Source organism: Ursus arctos, unplaced genomic scaffold, assembly GCF_023065955.2.
Source record: "Ursus arctos isolate Adak ecotype North America unplaced genomic scaffold, UrsArc2.0 scaffold_3, whole genome shotgun sequence".
Lineage (NCBI taxonomy): Eukaryota > Metazoa > Chordata > Mammalia > Carnivora > Ursidae > Ursus > Ursus arctos.
The window spans coordinates 62,288,782-62,301,732 of NW_026622985.1; the positions used below are offsets into that span (position 1 = coordinate 62,288,782).

The window sequence follows — 12,951 nt, forward strand, 5'->3', positions numbered from 1 at the left end:
GTATGCGTGCGTGCGTGTGCGTGTGCGTGTGTGTGTGTGTGGCTTACTTCCATTCTCCCAGGATTTGATGCACATAAGGAAATACATGTAATGCAAAAGATTAAAATGTTGGAAGGAAGCTTTGTGAATGGAAAGGGAAAACAGGAAAAAAAGAAAGGCTCACCTCTCGAAGCACATCCCACGTAGTCGTTCTGAAGGAACTGCTAGGGGAGGACCATAGGAAAGTGGAAGTGGAAGTGTTCGGGGGGAGCAGGGTCAAGCTATAGTCTTTACCCCTTACCAGGTGAGGTCGTGCAAGATGGAGCCACTGTCCCCAGGGTATATACAAAAACTTATTTGATCTGGTTATTTCTTTTACCTCCCCCAACAAAAGCCAACGGGCAACCCAAGAGAATTTAGGAAGAGCCAACTGGGGGGGAGTGTGGTGAAAAGTATTTCTTCCTGAAGGAAAAATTATCTTCAGATGCTATCTGCAGCATTTTCTGATTCATATCAGGCAGATAGCTCTTCTTGGATGAAAGAGCGTTGAAAAAAATTAAGGAGAAAGGGATGAGTTCCCAGAAGTCCCCAGTTCACTTAAATTAGAGAAGCAACAGTACCAGTTTGAGAGCCCCCTTGGTTTAGGGACATCTGGGCCTGCGTCTCATCGTGACCGCTCGGAGTAAGAACGACCAACAAGAACCTCACCCAAGTTCTAAGGCTCCACATTAGCCAGTTGGATGTGACACCAGGGTGGGAATTTGGAATGAAATCCAGAGGGCCAGTCAGGGCCCTGAGCCCCGGGTTTGAAGGATGGCTTTGCTCTTGCTCTGCGCCAGAGCCCCACTGCGGTCCTCTCTGCAGCAGAGCTAACGACGCCAGGTCTTGTGACGGGCAGACAAGATGGGGGCGTTTGTGGGGCATCTGGCTCTGTGCACTGCAGATGGCAGGCTGAGAAGGAAGTTTTTCCCTCCTCCTTTAATCCCCTGCCCTGATAACGGACCTCTAGCTACACCTCAATTCTTAAAGAAATAATAGAAGCAGTTGATGGTTTTTCTCCATTTGATGGAAGAGTTCCACCCTTCGTTTAAAATAACTCGATACTTAATTTCCTTTCCACATTTTATGCGGGTTTATCTTTGAAGGGCTTCTAGTCTTTACCTTTTTGTAAAGAGACTTGAATTCTGTATGAATGGCACAGCTCTGAACGAGTTTAAGAACCAGTTCTGTAGTAGATGTTTTCCTTATTCATCTGTGTATCTTTTTGTTTTCAGTTTAGAGGATGAAGGAGAACAAAGCTATGTGGTCTACTCATCCGGAAGAGTTATAGCATTCTTTGTATGTCTTTGAGGGAGAGTGGTGTGGATTGATCTGGAATTAAAGTGCTAACTATTAAAGAATGTAATCAGATTATTCAATAATGATAATAACAATAATAATAATAACAATAGGGACACTGCAAGTTCTAACGTCAGTGTTAGAAGGCCTGGCATTAAGAACTTAGCAACTCCATGTGTATGGCAACATTTCCAGGTTGTCGATCAGTCATTTAGAACTTGTTTCAGTGGCTAAAATACCAGTTTGATTTTTAGGAATGAAAGCTTTACATTCTTATCAGTTCTGAGGAAGATGAGAATTGGGTACCAGGCCAACTCCGTATCGATTCAGATAAATATTGGTAGCTATCATTTATTGAGTACCTCCAACATACCAGAAGGCAGTATTCTACAATAAGTGCCATTTCATCGAATCCTTATGATGACCCTTTTAAGTAGTTAGAATCATTATCCTGATTTTGCAGATGGGAAAATCCAGTCTCTGATCCAATGTCATCTCATGGGATAAGTGTTCCTGACTTCCTCACAGCACCCTGGCCACTTACTACTCCATTACCCTGCTTTAATTTTTACAGATTCATCACCACTGGGCACATCACATAATTGTATACTTTATTATATATTCAATTTGTAATTAATAGAAATCCTGGCTTGCTGCAGATCCCTCCTCACCAGTGGCGTGCTGGAGCTGGTGTGAAGTGGCCCGTCTCTTCCCATCTCTGTGTTTAGTCACGTCAAGTTGGTGGCTTGCAATGGGCCATAATGGGAGTATTTCCACCGTGGAAATTGGCAAATGCTAACAGCTCCCCAGTCCCCACTTCCCTAGGGCCAGTGGTTAAACAGATGCCTGCAGACCACCACTCCCGACCCCTCAGCAGAATGGAAGCTTCATGAGAGTCAAGCTTTTGTTTTGTTCATCGCTTTATCTCTGGTGCCATATGCCTGGCACGTGGTAGGTGCTCAGGGAATATTTGTTGCATGAGTAAAAAGTGACGAGCGCTTTTAAATCATACAGACCTGGTTGCAATTCCCTGCCCCTGTGTGGATTGTTCACAGGACACTTAATCTCTCTAAAGCTGAAAAGTAGGAGTTGAAATCTTTGCCTCTTCAGCAGAGAGTAAAATATCCCAAAGCCAGGCATACGTATCATCGAATCAGTCCCTGAATACTCTTTAGCTTTGGAACCTGCAGTTTGTCTACGAGGAGAAACTTCGAGGTGTAAGTAAAGTAATGTCATAAAGGCTTAGTGCAGTACCTGACATCTGGAAGACGCGCCGTTAATGGCATCTTCTTTCTCCTGTTCATTGGTTCTGTCTACATTTCAGTCCGTTCCTGTGTCCTTTCTCCCAAACTTCCCATGAATAAAATTGCCCAGTCGACTGGAGCTTTATCTCCTGCAGTTAAATCAGGCTATTAGCTTTCTAATGGGCTTTCCTGTGGGGCCCCAGACCTTCGATTAGGTTAAATGTGTCAGCCTTTTAGAAAGTGGCATGAAGTAGGCAGTTTGCGGCTGAGAAAAAAGTGCAGGTGTGGAAAAGTGGTTCCTAGTCTCCAGCTGGGAGCCAACCTCACTTCCACTGTTAGCTTGTCCAGTCTTGGGTCTGATCATCTTCAGCTGTTTTCAGTTAAAGTCAGGCTTCCTCACTTCAGGCCAGTGCCACTGGTTTGTGCTTGAAGAGATTTCCAGAAGGTCCTATCCTCCTTCTACCCTGTGGGTACCCTGCCAGGTGCTCAGCAGCCCTGAGGCCTAAAGCCCTGGGAGCCCTAAAGGAGGGAAATGGATTCTCTTTTGGATACTTTTCCCCACATGGAGGATGAAGAGCCCTGAAGTTTGAGGAAGAACCAGTCTTTCCATTTACTGAACAATCCAATGGCTGAAAACAACAGACCAGACATTATCCTGCCCTTCAGAGACCCTGTCTCTGGAAGGTTTGGCTTAGATACCCGTGATGACGCAGAAAAATAACAAAAACTCACAGGCCAGCAAAAACTGAGAAGGAATGACAAATGGCAGAACCTTGGAGGCGTTAACTGGTGACAGTAAAGAGGCAGACATCACTGAGCTGGCAGACCTTACCAGGATGTTGCTCATGATACAAAGCGCCACCAGGAGGAGACCCCACCTTACCATCACCACCCTTCAACCCTTGCCTGAAAAACAGAAAGTAATTTACACCTTTTTCATCATTAGCTCCTGACTCACACGCTTGAAACAAATTCCATCTGGTTCGTCTTTCTTTTCTATCCTTAGCTACTAGCCTCGGATGTGGGCCCTTCCTCATAGGGCCATCTCTTTGGGTTTTTTCCCCCATTGCCAAGTAGAGAAGGAAAACATCAGACTATAACCAGATGGGAAATAGGGGGAAACTGGCATGCTTTCGGTACGTTCTAGTAAATCTACTCCCCAAAAGCAAAGTGCTACAAGCAGGGCGCCCTGGCAGCTGCTCATGTTGGGAGACAGGATGCTTTCCATCTTGAATTGATTGAGAGTCTCCGAGGAGGAGGCGAACCTCACTAGAGCAAAGGTTCTGAGTTGGCCGGGCGCTGTGCCCTCAGCCAGTCCCCTCCCGGGGCAGGACTGAGAAGGAGATCCGTCCTGTATGCAGGTGAGCATAAAACAGAATCATTGTCAGTCTGCTCATAATGTCTGTTGAAAATCAACCATTGGTCAAGACAAACCTTTTCTTATTTAAGATGAATAAGACAAAAAAAAGACTTTGTGGAAAATTCCTTCAGAGCAAAGTAAAGGCAGCAGCTTCTGAAGAGCCAGAAAATCATCTGTAGCAGGTCACAAAAGAGAGTTTGGGGGAGATGTATAGCAGCCTCTGCATACTACAAAAAACATGGCCGCTCTGGAACAGGGACAGAAAAACATAAGGAAAGGATGGGTTGGTAGGAAAGGCAACAGAAATAAAATTTTAAAAAGAGATGCAGTGAATTAGGAAAGGTTTTGAGGAAGCAGAATTCCACAACAGAACTAAAATCCAAATTAGCAGGAGTATAAAGAGTATTAATGTGTGGTAGGCTGAAAAATGGCCCCGAAAAGATATCTGTAGCCTAATCCCTAGAACTTATGAATTTTATGACCTTATATGGCAAAGAACGACATCGCAGATGTGATGAAGCTAAGGATCTAGAAAGATGGGGGAGACTGTACTGAATTGTGCTAAGGGCAATTCCAGGTATCCTTATGAGAGAAGCAAAGGGGGATTTGCTAGAAGAGAAGGTGCTGTGATCACAGGGATGGAGACATGTCACGGGATGCTGGCAGCCACTGGAAGCTGGAAGAGGCAAAGAGCACATTCTCCTCTAGAGCCTCCGGAGGTGGTGGTCCCAACGTGTTGATTTCTGCTCGGTAATACTGATTTGAGATTTCTGGCCTCCAGAACAGTGAGAGAGTAAATGCGCATTGGCTTAAGTCACCAATTTTGTGATAATTTGTTACGGCAGCCCCAGCAAACTAGCGCAAGTGCTGTGGGAAATCAAATCAGTGATGCAAATGGAGGGGAAGGAGATAACCAACCTGTAGAAGTGGTTCTGGAAAATACAAGAAAGAAAGAGAAAAATAAGAGACGAGGTTACAGATGTGGAAGACAGAACTGACAGCCCCTATTGGGATTATCGGGGTTGGTGATTACTGGAATCAGTGATCCGGCATCAGCTACCTCCCTGAGCTGCAGAGAGATTGGGTCTGAGTATAAGGTACTCACTCACCACGTTCTGAACACTGTCAGGGAAAAGAGGGCCACACCTGAGCCTAGCCTGGGAAACAGAATAACAAGGACAAAAAGGGGGGGGGGAATTCATGAGACTCCAAGCAGAGAAAAGAATAACCAAAATCCGGTTGACTTTAGGCTTGTTCTCTGTAACAGGGCGTCTATGTCTATGGAAGCTGTTGGAAGATTAGAACACCTGGGAGTTTTGTGTTGTCTTGTTTTTACTCCAGATATGTTCCTAAGCCCTGTATCACTCCGCCCTCGGTGGGGTCTGGAAATCTGACACATTAAAAGTTCTTCTGATTACCAAGTAAGGTGGCAAACCAACTGTAAAGTTTTGGGGGTTATGTTGTAACCCAACAATTTCGCACTCAGCTGAGTTGTCTTTTGTGTATGAAGCCAAACAGGAAGACATTCTCGGACATGCAAGGGCTTGGGAAAACATATGAACATGCTCCTTGCTTTAAAGCTTCCTTTAAAGATATGTTGTGGAAGTTCAAGAGATAAGACACAATATTGCTCAGAAGAGGTAGCACAGGGGCTCCTGGGTGGCTCAGTCAGTTAAGTGTCGGACTCGGTTTTAGCTCAGGTCATGAGATCGAGCCCCACGTTGGGCTCCATGCTCAGCGGGGAGTCTCCTGGAGAATCTTTCTCTCCCTCTGCCCCTCCCCCACTTTCTCTCTCTAGAAGAAGAAGAAGAGGAGGAGGAGGAGGAGGAGGAGAGGGAGGAGAGGGAGGGGGAGGAGGAGGAGGAGGTGGTGGTAGCACAAGCCCTGAAATCCGTAGAACTAGAGAGCAATTTATTATGTACGTCTGGTAATCAAGCAAACAAGAGTGTCAGAATTGTTCTTAAGACCAGCTACAGAATTAAGCAGCAGCAATGGGACTGTACTCTGGAACTAAACCATAGGGTATTGTTATAGGAGATCAAAAAGGGAACAGGAGTTTATAAAGGTTTGTTGTGCTGCTTGTCTGGAAATAGGTTGGTAGCACAAAAAGTTGTTTCTTTCTTTATTCTGTTAGAGAAGTGTTAAGAGCTAAAGAAAGGCCCTGAATAATATTAGTACCAATATCCACCATTGACAGTGGTTTACTCTGAGCTAAGCAACGTGCTAAGGACTTCCCCTGTGTCATCTATGGTCCAGGTCACAGGGGTGGATGCCAGATCCCTTTCCTGCCTCCCACCTGCTGTTCTTAAAGTTCTTAAGATCCTGCAACCTATGGGTGGTACAGCTTGAACCCCAGGCTGACTGACTGCCCTTCCCTAATCCCCTACACTAATATGAAAACTTAAAGGTACACACTGGGAGATAAAAAAAAAAAGTTCTAGAACCACTCAAACCCTGGGAAATAGAAAAGCATCATAAAATAGACCAAAAAAGACTATGGATAGATTTTAAAAAGCAGGAAATGTAGAGGGTACTTCCTTTAACTTCAGAACATTAGAATTATAGAAAATACAAAATCACACAATTTAAAACCCGATTACTTAGAGATAGAAAAATACAATCCAAAAAACTGTGGACTCCAATAAGAGACCAAAACAGCAGCTTCAGACTTGGTGGGAGGTAACAGGAAGCCTACATAATGAAATTTGAAACAGGGATGAATATTTACACAGAGAATGAATTTTTATTCATGGCTTGGTATATAAGAAATCTGAATAATGAGTACCTGACTCAAGAAGGTAAATAGAGAAACTAAAGAGAACAGTGGAAACTTGGAGAAAGGAATTAATGAAGGTAAATGTTGACCTGCTTAATTAGGAAAAAAAAATGGTAGACTTGATAAATCCTGGACCTAATTTTTTCAGAGGACCAACAAAGTAGACTGATTTCTCACAAATCTAATTTTTTAAATGAGAAAAAATATCTACACACGTTAAAGAATGAGGAAGAGAACATAACCACAGAAACAGAAGTGGTTTTTAAGTTAAAAGTGATCACTAGGACCATTCTGTGCTCAAAATTTGAAAATCTGAATGGATTGAACAATTTTCTAAGAAAATTTCTAAGAAATGGAAATCACCGTAATTGACTCAAGCAGTTGAAAACCTGCATAGAATAAAAACCATGGGATTGTCATCGGAGAAGCTTCCCGCCCACTGTTCGGCACACTAGTTTTCTCTGACTTGCCAGGAACAGCCACCCAGGCTGAACCCTGTGTAGATGGTTCTGGAGCTGATGTTGCGGTTCAGCACTTGGCTTTGGGAGGGAAGGCCGAGAGGGTGAGCGTGTGTTTGGCAGCAGTGGGAGGAGATGCTGACGAGGACGTGTCTGAGAAAAGCGGTGCCCTCCCTGGGAGCCCACCGTCTCTCTGCGGCCTGTGTGCGCACCGCCAACCCCAGGCTGATGACCGCTGTGTGTTCCCAGCCCGGAGCCCATGGCGGAAGGAAACATGGCCGAGGGAAAACAAGTCTGTCTTTAAGATCCATGGCATCATCTAAAATTTGATCATCAAGGGAGAACCCTTCCTTCCTTTGTTCAGGGGAAGTTAATGTGGAACCTTCCTTCAAAGAGAAAGGAGAAGCATTTGGATAACTGGGTTGACCTAGTTTCTGAATTTGACTTTCGTGAAATGTCCTGAGCGGCCCCATGGCCTGCGAGGGGACATAGGGATAGAGAGTGGTTGTCGTCTGGGGCTGCTGACTGTAAGTCCGTCTTCTTTCCGAAGTATGCTCTTGGGTCCCCTGTCCCTTGCTTGAAGGCTGCCTGGAGTGTCCCCTCTGCCAGGTTTCTGCTGTCGTTGCTGAGATTCGGATCTTGTCTGCTGGGGATGTAGGTGGAAACCCCTCCCTCACTTGCCTGGTTCCCAGTCCTGGAGACGGTTTGGACTGGTCTGCTGGCTGCAGGGCTCGGGTCTCGCTGACTCCACTCTTGCCCCCCACTCCTACCCCACCCCAAGCCATTCACACCAGACCTGTTTTACACCTTTATTGGGCATCTTCTGTATCTTGGGCTCTCACCGACGCCACTGCCCTAACTCATCACCAGCTACTCCTTACCCTCAGGATATAGTTCAAACTCCTTAATGTGGCTTAACAAACCTTCTGAGTGGCCCGGCCCCACTTGTTGCTGCAGAATAATCCTTCAGCACCTACCCCACCCTCCAGACACGCCAGTGTTCCCTGGTCTGCGTTCAGTCTCTGGGCGGGGCCGGGGGGCATGTTCCCTCTACCACCTGGTTCCGTTGCTCATGCTTGTCCTCCCACTCTATCTCTCTGTCTTGCAAGCCCGTAGGCATCAGCCCAGAAGTCACTTCCCGGGGAGCCTGCCAGCTTTGGGTAATGCCCTCCCAAAGAGCCTCCCGGCACCCCATGTCTGCCTCCTGAGAGTGCATCCCACGGCTGACACATGTACCTGGTTCCTCCATCAGGCTTGGGAGTTTGAAGGCTGAGGCTGTGTTTGCTCATCCCGTATCCCCAGGGCCCATAGTGCCTGGTGCGTAGTACTTAACCCTGAAATATTTCATCGGCGCGGTGAGTGGTTGGCTCCGCCGTATTATAGATGCCTCCTTCCTGCGTGTAGCAATGCTGCTATGTCTCATGCACTATAATGTGTCACTTTGTAAATGAAGGGGAACCTCAGTGCCAGAATCCTCAGAGAAAGGGAGCTGGAGAGAATTCTTGACTCTGGTGCCCCTTTAGGCTGTCATCTGTGTGGGCGAGTTTCAGCATAACTGAGTTTGGCCTGTAAGTGTTTTTGCAGCACCCATAGAGCTATCTGCCTCTTATCTGCCTCTTTTCTGTGTTTTCAGGGGCCATTAAGATTCAGTCTGTAGCTCTAAGCCACCCCAGACTGCCGGGGGGGGGGGGGGCGCGGGGGACGGGGAGGGGGGTGGGCTCCAGCTCTGTCTCTTCCACTTTGCTGCTTTTCTTCCCTGCTTTCGGTGTCTGCCTGGCCCTTTCCCCATCGCCATCTCTACATCCTACGTCGCTGTACCAGGCTCTACCCGGTGGAATAAGACCTCTGCCCTCACTAGCTCACCTCCTTGTAGCTTAGTTATGCAAACATTGCGCGCATCCTAGGTCTACCCAGGCGTCCACTTCGACTTCAGAACTTGTCCTTAAAGTTGTCATATTTCTAAGCAAATCACCGCTATCGGCTGCTTTTGTGTTATTATTTGCCTCCGTTCTCAGTTGAGTGCTGAAAAAGAAATTGCTTGTCGTTGAGACTTCCGTGGGATGGGACCTCTGCTGTTTTCAGAGGACGGTGACCAAGCCCCAGACCACTGTAAACATATGCCCTCTTTAGTCCAGCTCTGCCCGACCACAGAACCCAGGAGGGCCTCAGGGACACACGTCCCCAGGCACGTGCCCAAGCAGAATGCTAGCCTCTGGAGGGCAGGGACAGTATGTGTTCATCTCGGTCACCCTGATGCCTGGCAGTTTCTGAAATATGGGAATTCAATATACATTCGTGGAATTAGCAAGAGGACAGAAGGAGGAAGGGAAGGAGGGAGAGGAGGAGGAAGGAAGTGAGGGAAGGAGGAGCAAAGGTGTCTCAGAGATGAGGGGGAGAAATGAGAGGGGTCAATTGGAGGATTTGGTAAAGGGGTTTGTTGCTGCTTCATAGGAGTGACATTTTGTCCCAGGGACTATCGATATCTGATTAGAAGACTCCGATAGCAGAAATCCTGAAATAAATACTCCCAACTTGGAGTGTTTCCCATTAGGAAGAAATAACATTAGGGTAGTTATGTAGCAGGAAACATCTCATACACTCTTAAAGACTACAGCTCTAAAGGGGAAAAAACCCACAGCTCCCTGAAGAAACCCAACGTTATAAGCTGCCGGGGCAGCAACTTCTTATTGCCATGTGTTGTTTCTAGTTTGAGACTCCAGCCATACAGATCTGAGTGTCTTTTCATCTTCTTCCTGTCTTTTCTTCCCCTGCCCCTAAAGCAATCTCATCTCGCATTGCTGTGTTTGAGTAGTGTGGGAATGCCCCTCTTTTTTTTCTGCCCCCTCCCTATGTTAATACTCTTTGGCATTGGTTTCAGAGCAGATGTTAAATCAGTTTGATGTCACGTGCCCACTTAAGGAGATTGGTTGGGTCTCACTGGAGTGTTGAGAAGGATTCTGAAGCTGAATCTACGTTGCATGGGGGCAGAGTTCACGGAAAGAGGTGGACAGGGTTGGAGAGTGGCACTAGGCATGCCGCGTGTTTACCACATCCCCATTCAGGAGGAAGGTCAGAGCAGGGAGCAGCGTCCTTCAGGCTTTGACTTAAAAGAGAATCAACCGATGTTGCCTTCATTTCATTTTCCCTTCGAGCCTGAAACTGTCGGTTTTCAGCTCATGTTCTATAATGGCTTGCGTGTAGTATCTTTGCAAGCAGGGAGAAAAAGAGAGCTGACTATCTCAACAGTGTTTAAACCTTTCCTCTAATCAGTTGATGTCTGATATCCGATCCTGGATTGGACTTCAAGGCCATGGACAGGGGCAAGAATGAGAGACTGCTGAAAAATTTCCCCTAGTAGGACTATTCTCCAGTGGTTATTTCAGAAGCAATTTAAGCTTCTGAAACTCGAGCTCCCCCTGGAAACCCCTCACTGAGCATGTAAGTTGCCATCCAAGTCGGTGGCCTGGAACTTAGATTCATGGGGAATCAGAATGTGCTGAGGAGTAGCCAGGAGCGTGGACTGGCCACCGGGCACGTCCCGTTAATGGCAGGCATTCACATGGATGCATGCGGTGCCTGTCACTTAGGGAAAACACACGATCATCTCGTGGGAGGCATTCTTTTTCAGAGGGAGAAACTGAGGCCCGGCTGGGGAGCCAAGCTGGATTGGGTCAGCTGTAATATTGACTGGGCCCTGCTAGTGGGTCAGTCAATATTTCTTGACTACACTCCATACGCCAGTTATAGACCCTGCAAGTGGGCCGGCGAGAAGACCCTCGAGCCCCCCGCTGTGGGGAGCTTCCTTGCGGTTTGGGAAGAGACAGACAACGGCCCCCCAACACATCAGTGCTTTAAGGGACTAGCAAGTGGACTAAAGAAAGTAACACGTGATGATAAGGGTCGCTGCTTGACCTCAGTGTGCAGAGAAGGCTGCTTGGAGGACGTGGCCTTCACATTTGGCATGGAATGACACAGTATTCCAGAGTCAGTGCTGTAAAGATCTTGGGCAGGACCCAAGCCAGACCCACAACAAAACCAATGTCCGAGAGATGAAGGAGAGTCAGTATGGTTGAGCAGAGGGAAGGGCCAGGGTCCTGTCTTTTAGCTCCAATAGTCGCCAATTGTTAGTGGCGGTGGTAGTGTCTCGTAAGCTTTAAAACTATTACGTACTCCCCCGAGTTGCTCTTACGTAAGCCATTGCATTTGGTTGGACGTGCTCGCTTAGTTGTATGGAGAGATTACAAAGAATTCTGTAAGTTAAAGTGAACCTTATCATGAGCATAACCCCTTTAGAGGGAGGCTCGTGGTACAGGTGGGGCGTGGGGACATTTCTGCTCCACAGAAGCCAGGGGGGTTGGTCAGAGGTAGAGAACGCAGTGGCTGGTGACCGTAAGCAGATAGGCTTGGCGGGGAGGGAGCATTGCGCACCATCCACAGCTGCCCTGCTCCCTAAACAATCTCGGCGAGCTCTCCTGCTTCCTCCCATGTGCGGGTGGATCTAGCCTTGTGTCCACAAACACTTGAAAAGCAGCATGTCATGCGGGGGAGGACACCTTCCTTGTAAAACCTGCGTCCCCTTCTGAATGCTCATCTCAGTTGCTGGCTGTAGTCCGGGCTCTGGCCCCTAAACTGGAAACTGGCGGGTTGTGTACGTTGCACACCCCTGCTCTCCCCTTGCTCTCTCCCTCTGCTGCCCCTCTGTGCGTCGCCTTCTCCCCGGTCAAGGCTAGCCCAGACCCTCCTCCAGGAAGCCTTCCTTGTTCTCAGCCAGGGCCCGTCCACGTGGCACCCTGCAGCGTGTTTGGACTGTCGTCTGACTGTGGCCTCCACGAGGCTGTGAGCTCCTGGGCAGGGCACATGTCCTAGTCCTTGTGTACCCTTGCCCACCTGCACACAGGACGGCTGGGTCACTGTGTGGTACACAGCTGAGCAGGCCGTCTGCCTAAGGAGATTTTAGCTGTTGGCTTGTTAGCATCAAAAGGACATGAAGGGAAGAATTAATCTTGAGCATGGGCAACTGTCATCTTCTTTATATTCCTCTGAATGTGTTCAGACTCCTTACATGAAGCAGGTGTCATTATTTTTAGAATTTAAAAAAAAATTTTATTGATTTATTTGAAAGAGAGAGTGCGTGCACAAGCAGGGGGAGCAGCAGAGGGAGAGGGAGAAGCAGGCTGTCCGCTGAGCAGGAAGCCTGACACGGGACCCGATCCCAGGACCCTGGGATCATGATCTGAGCCGAAGGCAGACGCTTCACCGACTGAGCCACCCAGGCGCCCTATTTTTAGAATTTTTTATGGTGAAATGTACATAACATCAAACGTGCTATTTTAACCATTTATGAGTGTACAACTCAGGGGCGTTAAGTACGTTCACCCTGACGTGCAGCCATCACCACCATCCAGCTCCCGAACTTTTTTGGTCATCCCAGACTGAAACCCTGTACCCACCAAACAACAGGTCCCCCCTCTTCCCTCCACCCGCCCCTGGCAACCGCCCTTCTCCTTCCTGTCTCTTTGACTGTAGCTGTGCTAGCTGTCTGATAGAAGTGGGATGAGACAACATTTGTCCTTTTGTGTCTGGCTTGTTTCACTTAGCATCACGTCTTCACGCTTCCTCTATGTTGTAGCACATGCCGGAATTTCCTTCTTTTTCAGGCGGGATAATAATTCCACATCTGTGTGTACGTGCCACAGCTTGTTTATCCCCTGCGCCCGTTGATGGACAATTTAGTTTCCACCTTTTGGCGACTATGCACGTGGGTGTGCAAATGTCTGTTCCAGGCCCTGTCTTCAA

At 47.5% G+C, this 12,951-nt stretch overlaps 1 protein-coding gene across 4 annotated transcripts in view; it reads left to right on the top strand.

Annotated features, from left to right (window-relative positions):
* EEPD1 (endonuclease/exonuclease/phosphatase family domain containing 1) overlaps positions 1 to 12,951 on the top strand; it is a 107,608-nt gene that overhangs the window by 56,017 nt on the left and 38,640 nt on the right. The window lies entirely within an intron of this gene.